Consider the following 13214-nt stretch of genomic DNA (forward strand, 5'->3'; position numbering starts at 1 on the left):
CTAAGCCTCTTCTCATGTTTTTGAATTCTTGTTTCCTCATACCGTTCTGGTCAAATGTTTCTTTCATCTTTCTGGTCCACATTGATTTGAGTCCCAGTTTCCTTCCCATCACTGTTGGTTCTGTGTACATTTTCCTTTATTTCACTTAGCATAGCCTTCATTTTTTCCTCTAATGGAAAAATGAATGTGACTACATTCAACCAGTGTTTTTGAACTGCGCATCTCATAGGTTAGCTATCTCCTCATTGCTTAGTTGTATTTTTTCTGGAGCTTTGATCTAGTCTTTCATTTGGGCCATGTTTTTTTTTTTTTGTCTCAGTGCACCTGTTATGTAGTGAGGGGTGGAGCCTTAGGTGTTCACCAGGGCAGGGAAACCCACATCACTGTTTTGTGGAGCCGTATGTGGGGGAGGGGTCTGAGAGAAAACAGTGCCTCTTGCTCTGCTGTCAATTTTCAGTCACTTCCCTCACCACCCATAAACCAGTTTGGACTTTCTGGTGTTGTTTCCTGGGTGAGTGGGTTTGTGTGCATTCTAGGATCCTATTGGTCTTTCCAATGAACTCTCCTGTGAGGCTGGGAGTTTCTCCTGCTGCCACCTCAATCCCCACAGGTGTTTCCAGTTAGAGGCTTCTAGGCTTTAGTTCCCCACACTCTAACCCTGGGTTGTGTGGTCTATCCTGCTCTCCAGTTATTCCACCTGGTTGATCTGCATGCAAATGTGGGACCACCCAGTCTGCAAGCTACCACCTCTCCAGCCACTGCCTCACTGCAAGTCCTCTCCACCCACCTGCCAGTCTCCGCCCTTCCTACCGGTCTGGATGAATGTTCCTGCTTTAACTTCTTGGTTGTTAGACTTCCATACAGTTTGATTTTCAGGCAGTTCTGGTTGTTGTTTGTTTTTAAATTTGTTGTCCTTCTTTTGGTTGTGCGAGGAGTCACAGTGTGTCTACCTATGTGTTCATCTTGGCCGGAGCTCAGAAACCTCCTTTCCTTTCCTTTTTTTGTGCCCCTTTCTTAAGCTTTTTAATTTGATGCAGTCCCTTTTATTTTCTTTTCCTTTGTTTCCCTTGTCCTAGGAGATATATCAGCAATAATCCTTCAAAACAGATTTTTAAAGAATAATTTTAGTTTTTCTGCAAAATTTGGGCAGAAGCATAGAGAGTTCCTACATATCCCTACCCCCACATACACAGCCTTCCTTCCCCATTACCACCATTGGGCATCAGAGCAGTGCATTTATTGCAGTCAGTGAGCCCCCACTGACACACTATAATCACCCAAGTTCATAGTTTACATTGGGGATCACTTTTGCTGTTTTATATTCTATGGCTTCTGACAGATGTAAAACGACATGTACCCACCATTGTACTTCCACACAGAACAGTCACTGTACACTGTCTGTCCATCCTTACCACCCCTGACCCTGGCAATCACATTTTTTTACTGTCTTCATATGTTTGCCTTTCAAAGAATTTCACATCCTTGGGGTTGTACATTATATAGCCTTTCAGATTGTGTTTTTTCACCTAGTGATGTGTATTTATGTTTTCCTCATGTCTTTTTATAGCTTTGTGGTTCATATCCTTCCCCAGAAAATAATATTCCCTTGTATGGATGTACCTTAATTTATTTATCTGCTCACTTACTGAAGGACACATTGGCTGTTCTCCAGTTTTGCAATTATAAGTAAAGGTGCTATAAAAGTCCATACACAAAATTTAACGTGGATATAGGCTTTCAATCCACTTGAGTAAATAACAAAAACACAATTGTTGGATAATATGGTAATGATGTGTTTAGTTTTGTAGGAATCTGCAACAAGGCCACACCACTTTGCATTCCCACCTGCAATGTAAGAGAGTTTTTATTGCTTCACACTCTTTCAGCATTTGGTGTTGTTTTATTCTAGATTTTGGTCATTCTAATGGGTGTTTCACCTTTTATCTTCATTTTAAAATCTAGGAATTGATATTTATACATATCCCTCTAAGCACCAATTCAGCTGAACAAAATAAGTATCAGTATGTTGCATTTTTATTTTCATTCATCTCAAAGTTTTAAAATTTTTGCTGTGATTTTATCTTGCCTATTGATTATTTAAGCATATGTTGTTTCCTGTCAGTGAGTGTGTGAATTTCTTAGATTTCCCTGTGTTATTGATTTCCAAATTCATTATATTATATGCAGAGATAGAACTTATATGGTTTTAATTCTATTAAATTGTTGATGTCTGCTTCATGTGGCATCTTGTTTCTGCACAGAGCTTTATCTGATACCCTCTTGAAAATTCCCCTTGGTTACCTCAAAGGCACTAGGGATAAACATGCACAAAATCCCACCCATGACGTCCCATCCCCCACTCACTCCTCTTCCACTATTTCTCTTCTCGGTGAAGGTGCCACCATCCCATGCATTCCTGTGGCCTGAATCTGAGGTCATCTTCTATGTCTCCATCTTCCTTTCTCTATGAATCCAATCTATTACTCATTCTGGTTTATTTTACATCTCTTCAGTCCCTTCACCTTTCAATTTCCATGGCCAACACTATAGTTCAAGATATTACATTACATGCAGAAACTATTTTAATTTCCCTTAGTTTAAGCTCTCATCATATTAATAAGAACAACTGAAACTTCCTTATGAACTGGTTTCCAAACCTCTACTTTTGCTCTTGCATTCTGTTTTAATACTGCAGTATATTCCTACATTGAAAATGTACTGATCTGTTGATTATAATCACATTGCATTAGGAAAAAATGCCCAAATTCCACTGGGGCCCTGCATAGCAGGTCTGACTGCAGGATCCCTGTAGCCACTGTTGCTCCTTCGCTTTCCACCCTCCAGCCTCACTGGACAGCTTTCAGTTCCATGACAGCCCTTCCTCCCTCCTGCACAAGGACTTTGACCTTTTCCCCTCCTGCCTCACTTAGGTAAATTCTCTGTATCTTCAGCTGTCCTTACATATTGGCTTTGTTAAGATAGTTTTCACAGGAGGTCCTTATCTGGGTCTGTAATTACACATGTGTTTGTGTGGTTAATGGTAATCACCTGCAAGCTCTGTGAAGATGGAATACTGTCTGTGTTTGCTCCCTGTAGCAGCCATGGCCCCTGGCACAGTGCATGGCCAGAGAGGGGCTCAGTGAATGTTTGTTGAATACAAAGACCACATCCCCATTCAGAACTCAACTCTATCTTGTATCTCCTGTCCATCCCTCTTGCAGAACAGAACTGGGGCCAGACTCACCTCAGGGTCTCCAGGTGGCAGTTATGAGATTTCAGGGCCTCACAGAGATTCTGTACTGCAGAACTGCTGAGGAAGTTTCAACTCAGGTCCATCTCCCGCAGGCTTCCAGGGACATTGAGAATAGAGAAGAAAATCTGCCACCAGGCATTTGTAAATGGGCCCCAGCTGGACCTGAGGGAGAGAGAACCAGAAGAGATGAGATTAGTTTGGGGGGGTCTATGTGCACAGCCCTGCACAGCACAGTGGGGTGCAGATCCTCTGAGTGCCAGGGTGCAGTGGGCAGGGCTACCACTAGGGCTGGTCAGCCTCCCCAACTGCCCCTCTGCCCCCACCACCCTGGGCTAAGTGCCCCTCTTCCGTGTGGTTTCTCACTGGACCGCCCTTGCCATTCTGTACTGCAGTGTTCACTTGGTGGGTCTGTTCCTGCCTCAGTCTGGGAGTTTCCTGTGGGCAGAGGCAGACATAGTTCATTCTTTTGATCTGCAGTGCCCAGCATAGGACCTGGCACAGAGCTTGGGTACACAGACAGCCTCCCTCTCTTTAAGCAGATGAGCGGCATTTCTTCCTGTGGTACAGATGTTGTGAAGTCCCAGTTCCCAGAAAAGAAATCAGCTGGTGGGAGGAGGGAACAGGGTCTGGAAGCAGTGTTTTCAAGATAACATTGTAGGACAGCTTGGTGGGGGGCAGTTTAGGGGTTGCAGAGACTGAGCAAAAAGGAAAATGGACTCATGGACATAGACAGTAGCATGTGATTTCTGGGGAAAGGTGTAAGGGAACCAACTGGTAATGGAAAATACAGTAAAGATTAAGTAAAAAAAGATAATTTGGTGATTGGATGTTGTGTCCAACTACATACGCTGCTGTCTAGCTTCAGTTGGACCCTGTCCCCTCTCAGGATAGCAAGACACAGCCAGGGTGTCCAGGACAGAGATGGCAAAGGGGACTATCTCAGAAGAGGACATTTGCAGGATGTGGGGAGAGGATGACGGGCGTTGTCTGGGAGTTTAAGTGCAGACTGCCTCGTGTAATTTCCACCAATTTAAATTACACATTTTCACACACTAGGTAGTGATTTTATCTAGTACCAAGACACAACAACTCAGACTCTATTTCAAGGTGCAAACTGACATCTTTTTTCTTGCCAACTATCTCCACCTTGACATTCCAATAGCACCTTGACCCAATATGTCTTCAATGTCATTCATCCTCCCCCTAGGTCTGCAGAGCTGAGCGGAACTGAGGAGCAGAGGCTCTGGAGCCAGCTGTGAGCATGTGAATTCCACTGGTCCGTGCTGCACCCAGTCTTCTCACTGACAGAGGGGGACAAGAGGCCCTGCTGCAGAGGGTTCTGTGAGGGTGAGAAAGCGCTATAGAGACTTTCATAAATCTCAGTGTGGTTGTAATGTGCACAGCTCTAAGATGTATATGTGCTGCAAAGGTACCCAAACACTTATTATTCCAAAGTTTATTTTTGATATTTATTGTATTCTATTACATTATGTTTTAGCTCTCTTATACCCCTCTGCCCCCCCAGCAATCTAATTACTTGTTTTTTAAAACATTTATTCGGTTTTCGGAAAACTGAATAATAGTTTTTAAACTTTTTGTTTTTTTGAATGCTTGCCAACTTCAATCTTTAATCGGAAACTAAAGAGAAAATTAAACATTTTTATCAAAAGGCACAGTGCTTAATTACAAACCAAATACTTGAGCTGCTCATCCATCCTATCTTCTATTGGTCCTTGGCTCCCTCCCACAGCCTTGGGCCAGTCTCTATCATTTCCTCCTGGACTTCTTGTGTGTTTACAGTGTCCTTGCTATTCTCTCTGTCTTGCCTGGCTGACTCAGTGTCTTTAAAATCCCCCTGCCCACAGCAGCTGCAGCCTCTGACTTTCCCGTGGGAGTCCCTCCAGACTCCAGGTCCCACCGTGCACTGCAAACTCTCTTCATTGTGGTGCCCTTGACTCCTGCTACTCACATGGCCTCTGCCTCTGCCTCTGTGCCTGCCCAGGGCACTTCCAAGGCCACCACCACTTGTGACACTTGTATCCACGTCCTTTAAAGACCAGTTCACCTTTGCAACCATACCAACTAGAAATAACCTAAGTACCTGAGGAGAGATAATGGCCAGATGGTTGGAACATAGTACTAGATAAAATCACTACCTAGTATGTGAAAATGTGTAATTTAAATTGGTGGAAATTACACAAGGCAGTCTGCACTTAAACTTCCCTATGGAACACCATATACTCATTTGAATGGTGTTGTATCAGGCTACTTCATAGCATAAGAGGAGAGTCTTCATACAAGAATAAACAAATAATGCTGACTGTAAAGTATAATATACAGTATGGCAATGGAACACCTAAGTCCTGCGTTTCCTCCTCAGGGTCTCTGATATTTTGTGGTGCACTTTGGTGATCCCTCCCTTCTTAGGGCCTGTGCCTGTCTTGTCAGGGCCCTTTTACTCTATTTTGGTTACTGGATGGATGTCTATCTTCTCTCCCAGATTTGAATTCCTTGAGACATGTATGTGTTTTATTAATCTGTGATCCACAGGGCCTGTCATAAAATCAGTTCTTAATACACAGTTATGAAATGAGTCTACAGGGGAAAGAGTGAAACAAATAAAGGATCAAGCTGCCACTGAGGTGGGGAACTGGATGTGGAAGTTAACGGTATTGCTGGGCCTGGAGAGTGATGGGAGAGAGCCACTCAGTCATGCCCATGTAGGGGAGTCATTGGATCAATACAGAATCAGTGCACAACCAATGTTTGTGCAGAGAAAGATAGAGACTTTCTATGGAGACACACATTCTCAGCTGATGGTGTAGATTTCGGGGACAACGTCATAGTCAACAACCATCAAGGTTGTATTGGAAGCAGCTGAGTAAGCAGTGCCTGGAGGAAGAAGGTCAAGAGGGAGAAGCAGAGGCAGGTGAGCTGGGTGGATCGGAGCTGACATGAGCCTGGGTGTGGATGTGTATCAGGAGCAAAGGTGACCGTCATGACAGAGACAAGGGGAGAAGCAGCAGTACAAGGCAGGGCTACGGCAGACCTCCCAGAGGCACATAGGGAAGGTCACATATTCAGACATTGCTGCACAGGGTCCTAGGTAGACAGAGAATTAGAGTCAGATTTGGTTGTTAGAAGTCCCTGGTGACCCTAGTCCTTTAGCTACAGGGACCAGGCCAGTGAGATTTCCTCCAGGGCCTGGGACAGAGGGAACAACAGAGGAGCAGGAGGGAGGTGAGGGGGAGCACTCACAGAATGACACCTGTAGGCCTTTGTATTTGTCTGTGCAGTCCACCTTCATTCAGTTGAAGCCACCTCACCAGCCGGCTGAATTTAATGCAGAAAGTGAACACGAGGAGCTCCATGTCAGTCTGGACACATATCTTCATTTCAGGGACACCAGACATCACTTTTATCAGAAAATTTTCATGCTGAATCTCATAAAATGAGTGAAGCGAGTGCCAACAATATGGCTGTAGGTTCTGCTGTGTGAGGTCAACCTCCTTTTTGGCCAAATGCAGCAGTTGGAGATGCCACTTCTGAGAAATCTCGCATTGGAAGATGCTCTCCATCTCTCTTATCCCCTGCTCACTCAAAAGACCAAATAAAAAACATGTAATTGGCTCCCCAAACACACCAACCATCTTATACTCTCCTATCAACTTCCTCATAGTTATGATGCTTATTAACTCCTCATCTAAAGCATGGTACATTGCTGCAAAGAACTCCTGAAAACACAGATGAATGAAGCTGTAGCTCAGAGAGGTGCGGTGCTTCTGAAGAACACCCATCTTTAAGAGAGTAAAGATGATGTCCTCATCTAACCTATGTTTTCTGAGGTCCTTAGGGCTGAACAGAGTCTTTCTTTGCCTGGTGCCCATGGCAGCCAGATGGCAGAAATTCCACAGCTTAGTCCCGAGGGACTGAGCTTGGAGAATGTGGAAAAAGTAGTGCAGACAGAGGGCAGTGGTTGTCTGGCAAGTCAGTGAGAGTTCTTGCCCCTGATTCATCTGCTGCTTCAGGCAAGTGCAGACCAGCCAGGACACCAAGGGCATGACACACATGGTCAAGAGTGCTGGGTTGGATTCAACTGAGCTGAAGGCTCTAAATGCTTGGCTTTCATCTGTGAAGTATGTGTAGAAATAGTCCCTCCTGGCCGACTCAGAGAATCCCAGGACCTCCACCCAGCGTGGCTGCTTTAAAGAAGGAATGAGCTTCCCCAGATCTGTGATCCGAGCTGTGATGAGCAGGGAAGCCTCGGGAAGTAAGGTTTTCTTCAGCAAACTGCCCAGCAGTGTGTGCACCTGCTGCTGCTGGCTCCAGTGCCGACAGAACTCAGAACTGTGCTGCTTCAAGGCCCATTTTGGTTCATCCAAGTTATCAAGAATGAAGAGCAACTTCTTGTGCTGAGACAGGATCTGTCCAATGGGAGCTGCAGGGCCAGCCCAGTCTTTGGAGATGAGCTCAGCAAGACTCATTGTCCTGGACTGGGCCAGCTCTCTGCAGTTGAAGTAGAAGACATGATGGAAGTGGTTCCTGTACAGCCTGCCTTCCTCCCAGGCTCTCCTCACCTGCCTGGCCAGGGTTGACTTCCCGATTCCAGCAACCCCATGCAGTACGACTGTGGGAGGCTCTTCCTGGGTACCTGGGCCTGGGCCAAATAAATCTCCGACCTCAATCAAATGTTTTTGATCATCCATAACCTTACGTTTCCTTTTCCAGAGTAGAAAATCATATCCTCTGGGTTTTGATCTGTGTAAAAGTAGCAGCTGTGTGAATTTCTGTTGGAAATCCTCATTTTTCCATGACTGTGTGGTTCTGGGACTCTCTTTCTTTTGCTTCTGGAATTTTTCTGTGAATTGTAAGTGAGGGAGGGAAAAATATAACATAAAGGTATAGAATACATTTGTTTATCTGTTTCTCCATTTATTCAACAACTGTTTTCTGTACTCACATGTTGCACCCTGTGCTGGCTGCTGATACTGGTACATTCTTGCCAGGTGAGTGGGGGAAACATGGGCTTTTGTGGAGAAGATCACAGCTCAGATCTCTTGACTTGACCAAATTATTTTTACTGTGTGTCATTCCTTCATTCTGGAAATATTAAATAAGAGCTTACACTGCCAGGCCCTGATCTAGAGGCTTGGTATAAAGGGTGAACAAAACAGACACAACTCTCTGCTCTCATTAATTCTATGACCTGAGCTCTCTGCCCCACTGAGCATCTGTTTTTGCATCTGGGAGTTGTAAGTGGTCATGGTGGAGTGAAGGGGCCAATGGATGGTGTAGTGGATACAATTGGTTCCTGACAGCAGCCCCTCTGCATTCTCCATAGAGGCACATGCCAAGGATATTCTTCTACAAGCACCTGTGGTTGTCTGTCTGTGGGCTCTCTCTCCGGTGATGAGTGTGACAGGCCAGAACCCCTGGGGATTTAATGCTCCAGGAGCAGCACTCAACCAGTGACAGATCCTTGGTCCCCAGAAGACCACTCTGAGGTGTGCTCTACACTGTCTCCTGAAGATGCCCAGTGCATCGAACCTCAGATGCTCACAGGGGTAGGTGCTCCATAATGCAGGTTTCATTGATTTCTCCTCTCCCTGACTCACTTCTCTCCCCTAATGGTGCTTCCAGGGAATCAGTTCCTGAAGGAGCCACCTCTTCTCCAATTAATGTCAGGTTTGCCTCTGTGGGAAAGCACCTGGACAGTCAGGAAAGTGGTTTGTGACCTGTGAGGAGCTGAGCACAGAACCTGTGTCAGGGATTGTCCCCTGGAAGGACCTCAAACTCATATCTTAGTCAGATTCCAGGCAGAGTGAGTCACTGTTACCAACCCTCCTTCCTTTCTTCCCTTCAGAAGATTTTGAGTGCCTCCCACTTCTCCCCTTATTTGAATGTTTGAGATGATACAGGCGACTCACCTGGGACCCTGACACCCAGTTCATCTTGGGAAACCTGCTGGACCTCCAAAGTATGTGGGCTCAATTTCACCTTCAGCTTGGTGAGTGAGACTAGGGTATTGGGGGGGGCCACCCCACCCATGGATCATGATCTACAGATCTGCTTTATTTTCTCCTGCGAGAACCTGTCTTGCCTTGGGAGGGTCTGCCCAAGCATCAGTACCTCCATTCTGGGTTGTGACCATGGCTTACCCCTCCCTGAATATTGTGTTTGACTGAGGGGCCATGAGAGTACTTGGTCTTCTTGGTGCCATGTTCTCTAAAATATCCTGGTAAGTGGATCTGTTAGCATGGCAAATACCAAAATCCTCTTGGTTCAGTAAAACTTTCAAAACTTTCCTTCTACCACCAAAACCTTTAATAATTACACATTCCTTTATGCTTCTGATCAGGAGTTGGCAAACTTAGGCCAAATCTAGATGGGTAGCTGTTGTACAACCTGTGACCTAAGAATGGTGGTTACATTTTTAAATAATTGAAAAGTCAAAGAAGAATAATATTTTATGATGTGAAAGTTATATAAGATTCCCACTCTGCAAAGAGATGTGGGCATCTAGGTACTTGAAACTCCTAGATCCTGATACAGACCCCACCCCAAAAGGACTTCACTCATCACATTGTAATAAAATTGTCTGAAATCAAAGACAAAATGAATCTAAAAGCAGCAAGAGCAGAATGGCTCATCCCACAAGGGGACACCCCTGAAAGGCTGTGAGCAGGTTTTTCAGCAGAAACTGCACAGGCCTGGAGAGAGTGGATGATACATTCAAAGTGCTGAAAGAAAATAGCCGCCAGTGAAGAACAATTTACCCAGCAGAGGTTCAGTAATGAAGGAGAGATGAAGGCTTTCCAGATAAACAAAAGCTGAGGGAGTTCATTACTACTGTGGCTAACTTGCAAGAAATGCAGAAAGGAGCTCTCCAAGCTAAACTAAAGGATGCTAATCAGTATCAGGAAAACACATGAAAGTATAAATCTCACTGGAAAAGGTAAATATACAGTCAAATTTAGAATATGCAATGCTGTCATGGTGGTGTCTAAACAATTGCAGCAGAATGGTTAAAGGAGAAAAGTATCAGCAAAGCTGGAATTTTGCCGAGCAGAGAGGGTTAGTCAGGCTGCAGCAACTCCTGGGAGCTGGTGGAGGGGGCTGGAGGCACTGGTGGCAGGACAGTGGTGGTGGCCTTGGGAAGTCCTTGGGGAATGCTGCAGGTCACTGGGTGATGAAGGTCAGGCACCTGAGTGGAGCAGTGTGACAGCTTCCCGGACAAAGTGAGACTGTGTGGTGTCAACCCTGTCCCTTCAGACATTTTAGATTTTACGTTCCTTTTCTTCAAGTGAATTCCCAGATCAGAGTCTCTGCTGAGATAATAGTGGGATTTGAGACTTTGGGGAATCCCTGCAGCTTTGTAACTTCAGAGGTGTCATGAGCTAAAAAGTTCACCTTTTGAGGAGTGCTGTTTTGCCAGTCATCTCTACTAATCGACCAGCAAATGTGGACTCTATGAAAGATGACAGAAGGCCCTGGCTGGTACTGCTCAGTGCACTGAGTGCCAGCCTATAAAGCAAAAGGTCGCTGGTTCGATTCTAAGTCAGGGCACATGTCTCGGTCATGGCCCAGGTCCTCAGATGGTGTCGTGCAAGATGTAACTGATTGATGATTTTCAAATCAATGTTTCTCTCCTTCTTTCTTCCTCCTTTCCCCCTCTCAAAATAGCTATATAAATACAACTTTAAAAGAAAGATTATAGAAGTTGTCAGCAATTGTCATCATAGTCAGGTGGGACCGAATTGCCAACAGTACCTGGAACTCAGCATGAAGAAGAACCAGCACAGTGGCTGCTGAGTGACTCCAGGATAGTGACAGGTGAGGAGCATGGGCAGCAGGACAGGCTATGTGCTGCCCAACTATGTGGAGAGGAAGCACAGCCTCAAGAAAGGCTCCCAGCCTGAAGGACGTACTGGGCCCCTGAACCAAGAGGAAGACTAGCATGTGCGAAGCACCCCTGACACCAGCACAGATGCTGAGCACCCCGCCAATGGAGGCAGCACTAACTGCATCTCCAGCCTCAGCACCCCAGACTTTGTCAAGTTTGCCTATGTGACTATGAAGGTAGTAAAATGTTCCCAGTAAAGTGGTCATGTGCCACTGTCATGGAGAAGGGCAGCGATGGCTGGTGGCATGGTAGGTACTATGGGCTAGTTCCCCTCCAACTATGTCCTGGATGAGGTGAGCAAGTTGGCTGCCAAGTCTCCCAGCTTTCTGAGTCTAGGTCAGGGCTCGCCCAAGCCATGGCCAGGGCACCTACATCCTTCATGTGATCCAGAAATTGTATAACTTTCAGATTGGTCCCTGAGAAGCTACCCTTTGAGAAAGGAGAGATGATGGAGGTAATGGAGAAGCTCTAGACACCTAAGGGCAGGTTAGCCATTTCCCCCAGCACTAGGTGACGGTCCTCAGCAACAGGTTTTTCCTGTCCCCATCCTATGCCCCGTATACCAGCTACCTGGGGAAGAGGCTGGGGACATGTAGCAGGCAGGGAGTGATACTGTGGGAACAACGTGCCACAAGGCCAGGTGTGCACGTGTGCTCGTGTGCACTCAGTGAGCAGTGCTGGAGGGCAGCTTCCTCATTAGGGACTGCAAATTCTCACACAGTCTTTGTCTTTGAGGAAATTCCCACCTTGTCTTTGTCTCTCAAAGCACCAGGGAAGAACTAACATTTGAAGGTGCAGCTTGTGAAGAAAGTCTATGTTTCAGGCAGCAGAGGGTTCACACAATGGACCGGTGCTGGGACACCAGAGAAGGCCCATCTTCACCAGTGAACATGGGGAGAAGCTGTACCTCACCGGAGGATTTCAGTGATATCCTCCCCATGGGCCCTGCCACCTCCAGGCCCTGGTGCCACACTTACTTCCCCAAGCCAAGTGGGTGGCTCCAAGAGGTCATGGTGGGTCACCTGCCTCCTTTTGCTCCTCTCTATTCAGTGGCTTCTCCCTCATTGACTTCCTTTGTCTGGTTGATCTTTCCGTCCAGGTCCTTTGTTTCTGTCTGCCTCCCCTTTGCTGCCCAGGCCCTCATTCCTCAGTTCAAGATCACCCCCCATACTGCACCCTGGCTAGGTTTAGAGAATGAAAGGTGGAAGAGAAACGAGTGTGTTCACCTTGTTCCTTCTAAATTGGAAATAGCCCTAGACTTTTCAAACTGTTCACACCCTCAACACCCTCAGCGCAAAGATGCTGGGCTCAGCTGGAATACACTGAAGCTGCCCTTGGTAAAGTGACCTACAGTGCACTGCAAGGGGAGGGTTCCTTGTCCCAGCAGGCCTTGTTGCTGTCCTTTGCCCTTACTTGGCTTGGGAACTCTCCAGGAAGTGAACTGTTTGCTGGTAACAATACCGGCACCACCTGGTTAGATAGTAGTGAGGGAGATTCCAGTGCCTTTGGGGGTGTGCTTGCAATAAAGAAAGAATATCCTTGAGTTCAACCTGCAAGAGGACAGCTGACTTGAAAAGACAGATGTTTTGGTAATTTACCCACCAATACACCATCCACCTAGTTCATTTTCTTCTTGTCCCTTAGTTTAAGTTTCACCATTATGTATTTAGTTCTCAAACAAATATCTGTATTCATTTTTTCATACTAACAGATAATTAAGGAAAATACCTTATCTTTGGATGAGGGTAGCTACCAACACTTCACACACACACACACACTACACACACGCAGATACATACACATATATATCAACTCATATATATGTATACATTTTACTTCAAGGGAATTTTTTCAGGGTTAACAAAAGTATATGTGATTTGTAGTAAAATACAGAAATCTTTATGAAGAAATTGCAATATTTTTTCTTTGAAAATATTTTGAACTTGTTTGTAGTTTAAATATACATTTTTGAGATAGCACATTACTGCAGTTGAAGAAGGGGTCGTGAGACCTCCTATACTTGCAGACTCTGTTGTATGGAGAGTGGAATAAGTATTA

General features: G+C 45.5%; 1 pseudogene; it reads right to left on the reverse strand.

Moving 5' to 3' along the window:
- The window catches only part of LOC119001098 (NACHT, LRR and PYD domains-containing protein 1-like), a 73339-nt pseudogene extending 65070 nt beyond the window's left edge, over positions 1–8269 (reverse strand).
- Positions 8270–13214: the final 4945 nt, after the last annotated feature.

Source organism: Sturnira hondurensis, unplaced genomic scaffold, assembly GCF_014824575.4.
Source record: "Sturnira hondurensis isolate 20B ecotype Veracruz unplaced genomic scaffold, ASM1482457v3 Scaffold0016587, whole genome shotgun sequence".
Lineage (NCBI taxonomy): Eukaryota > Metazoa > Chordata > Mammalia > Chiroptera > Phyllostomidae > Sturnira > Sturnira hondurensis.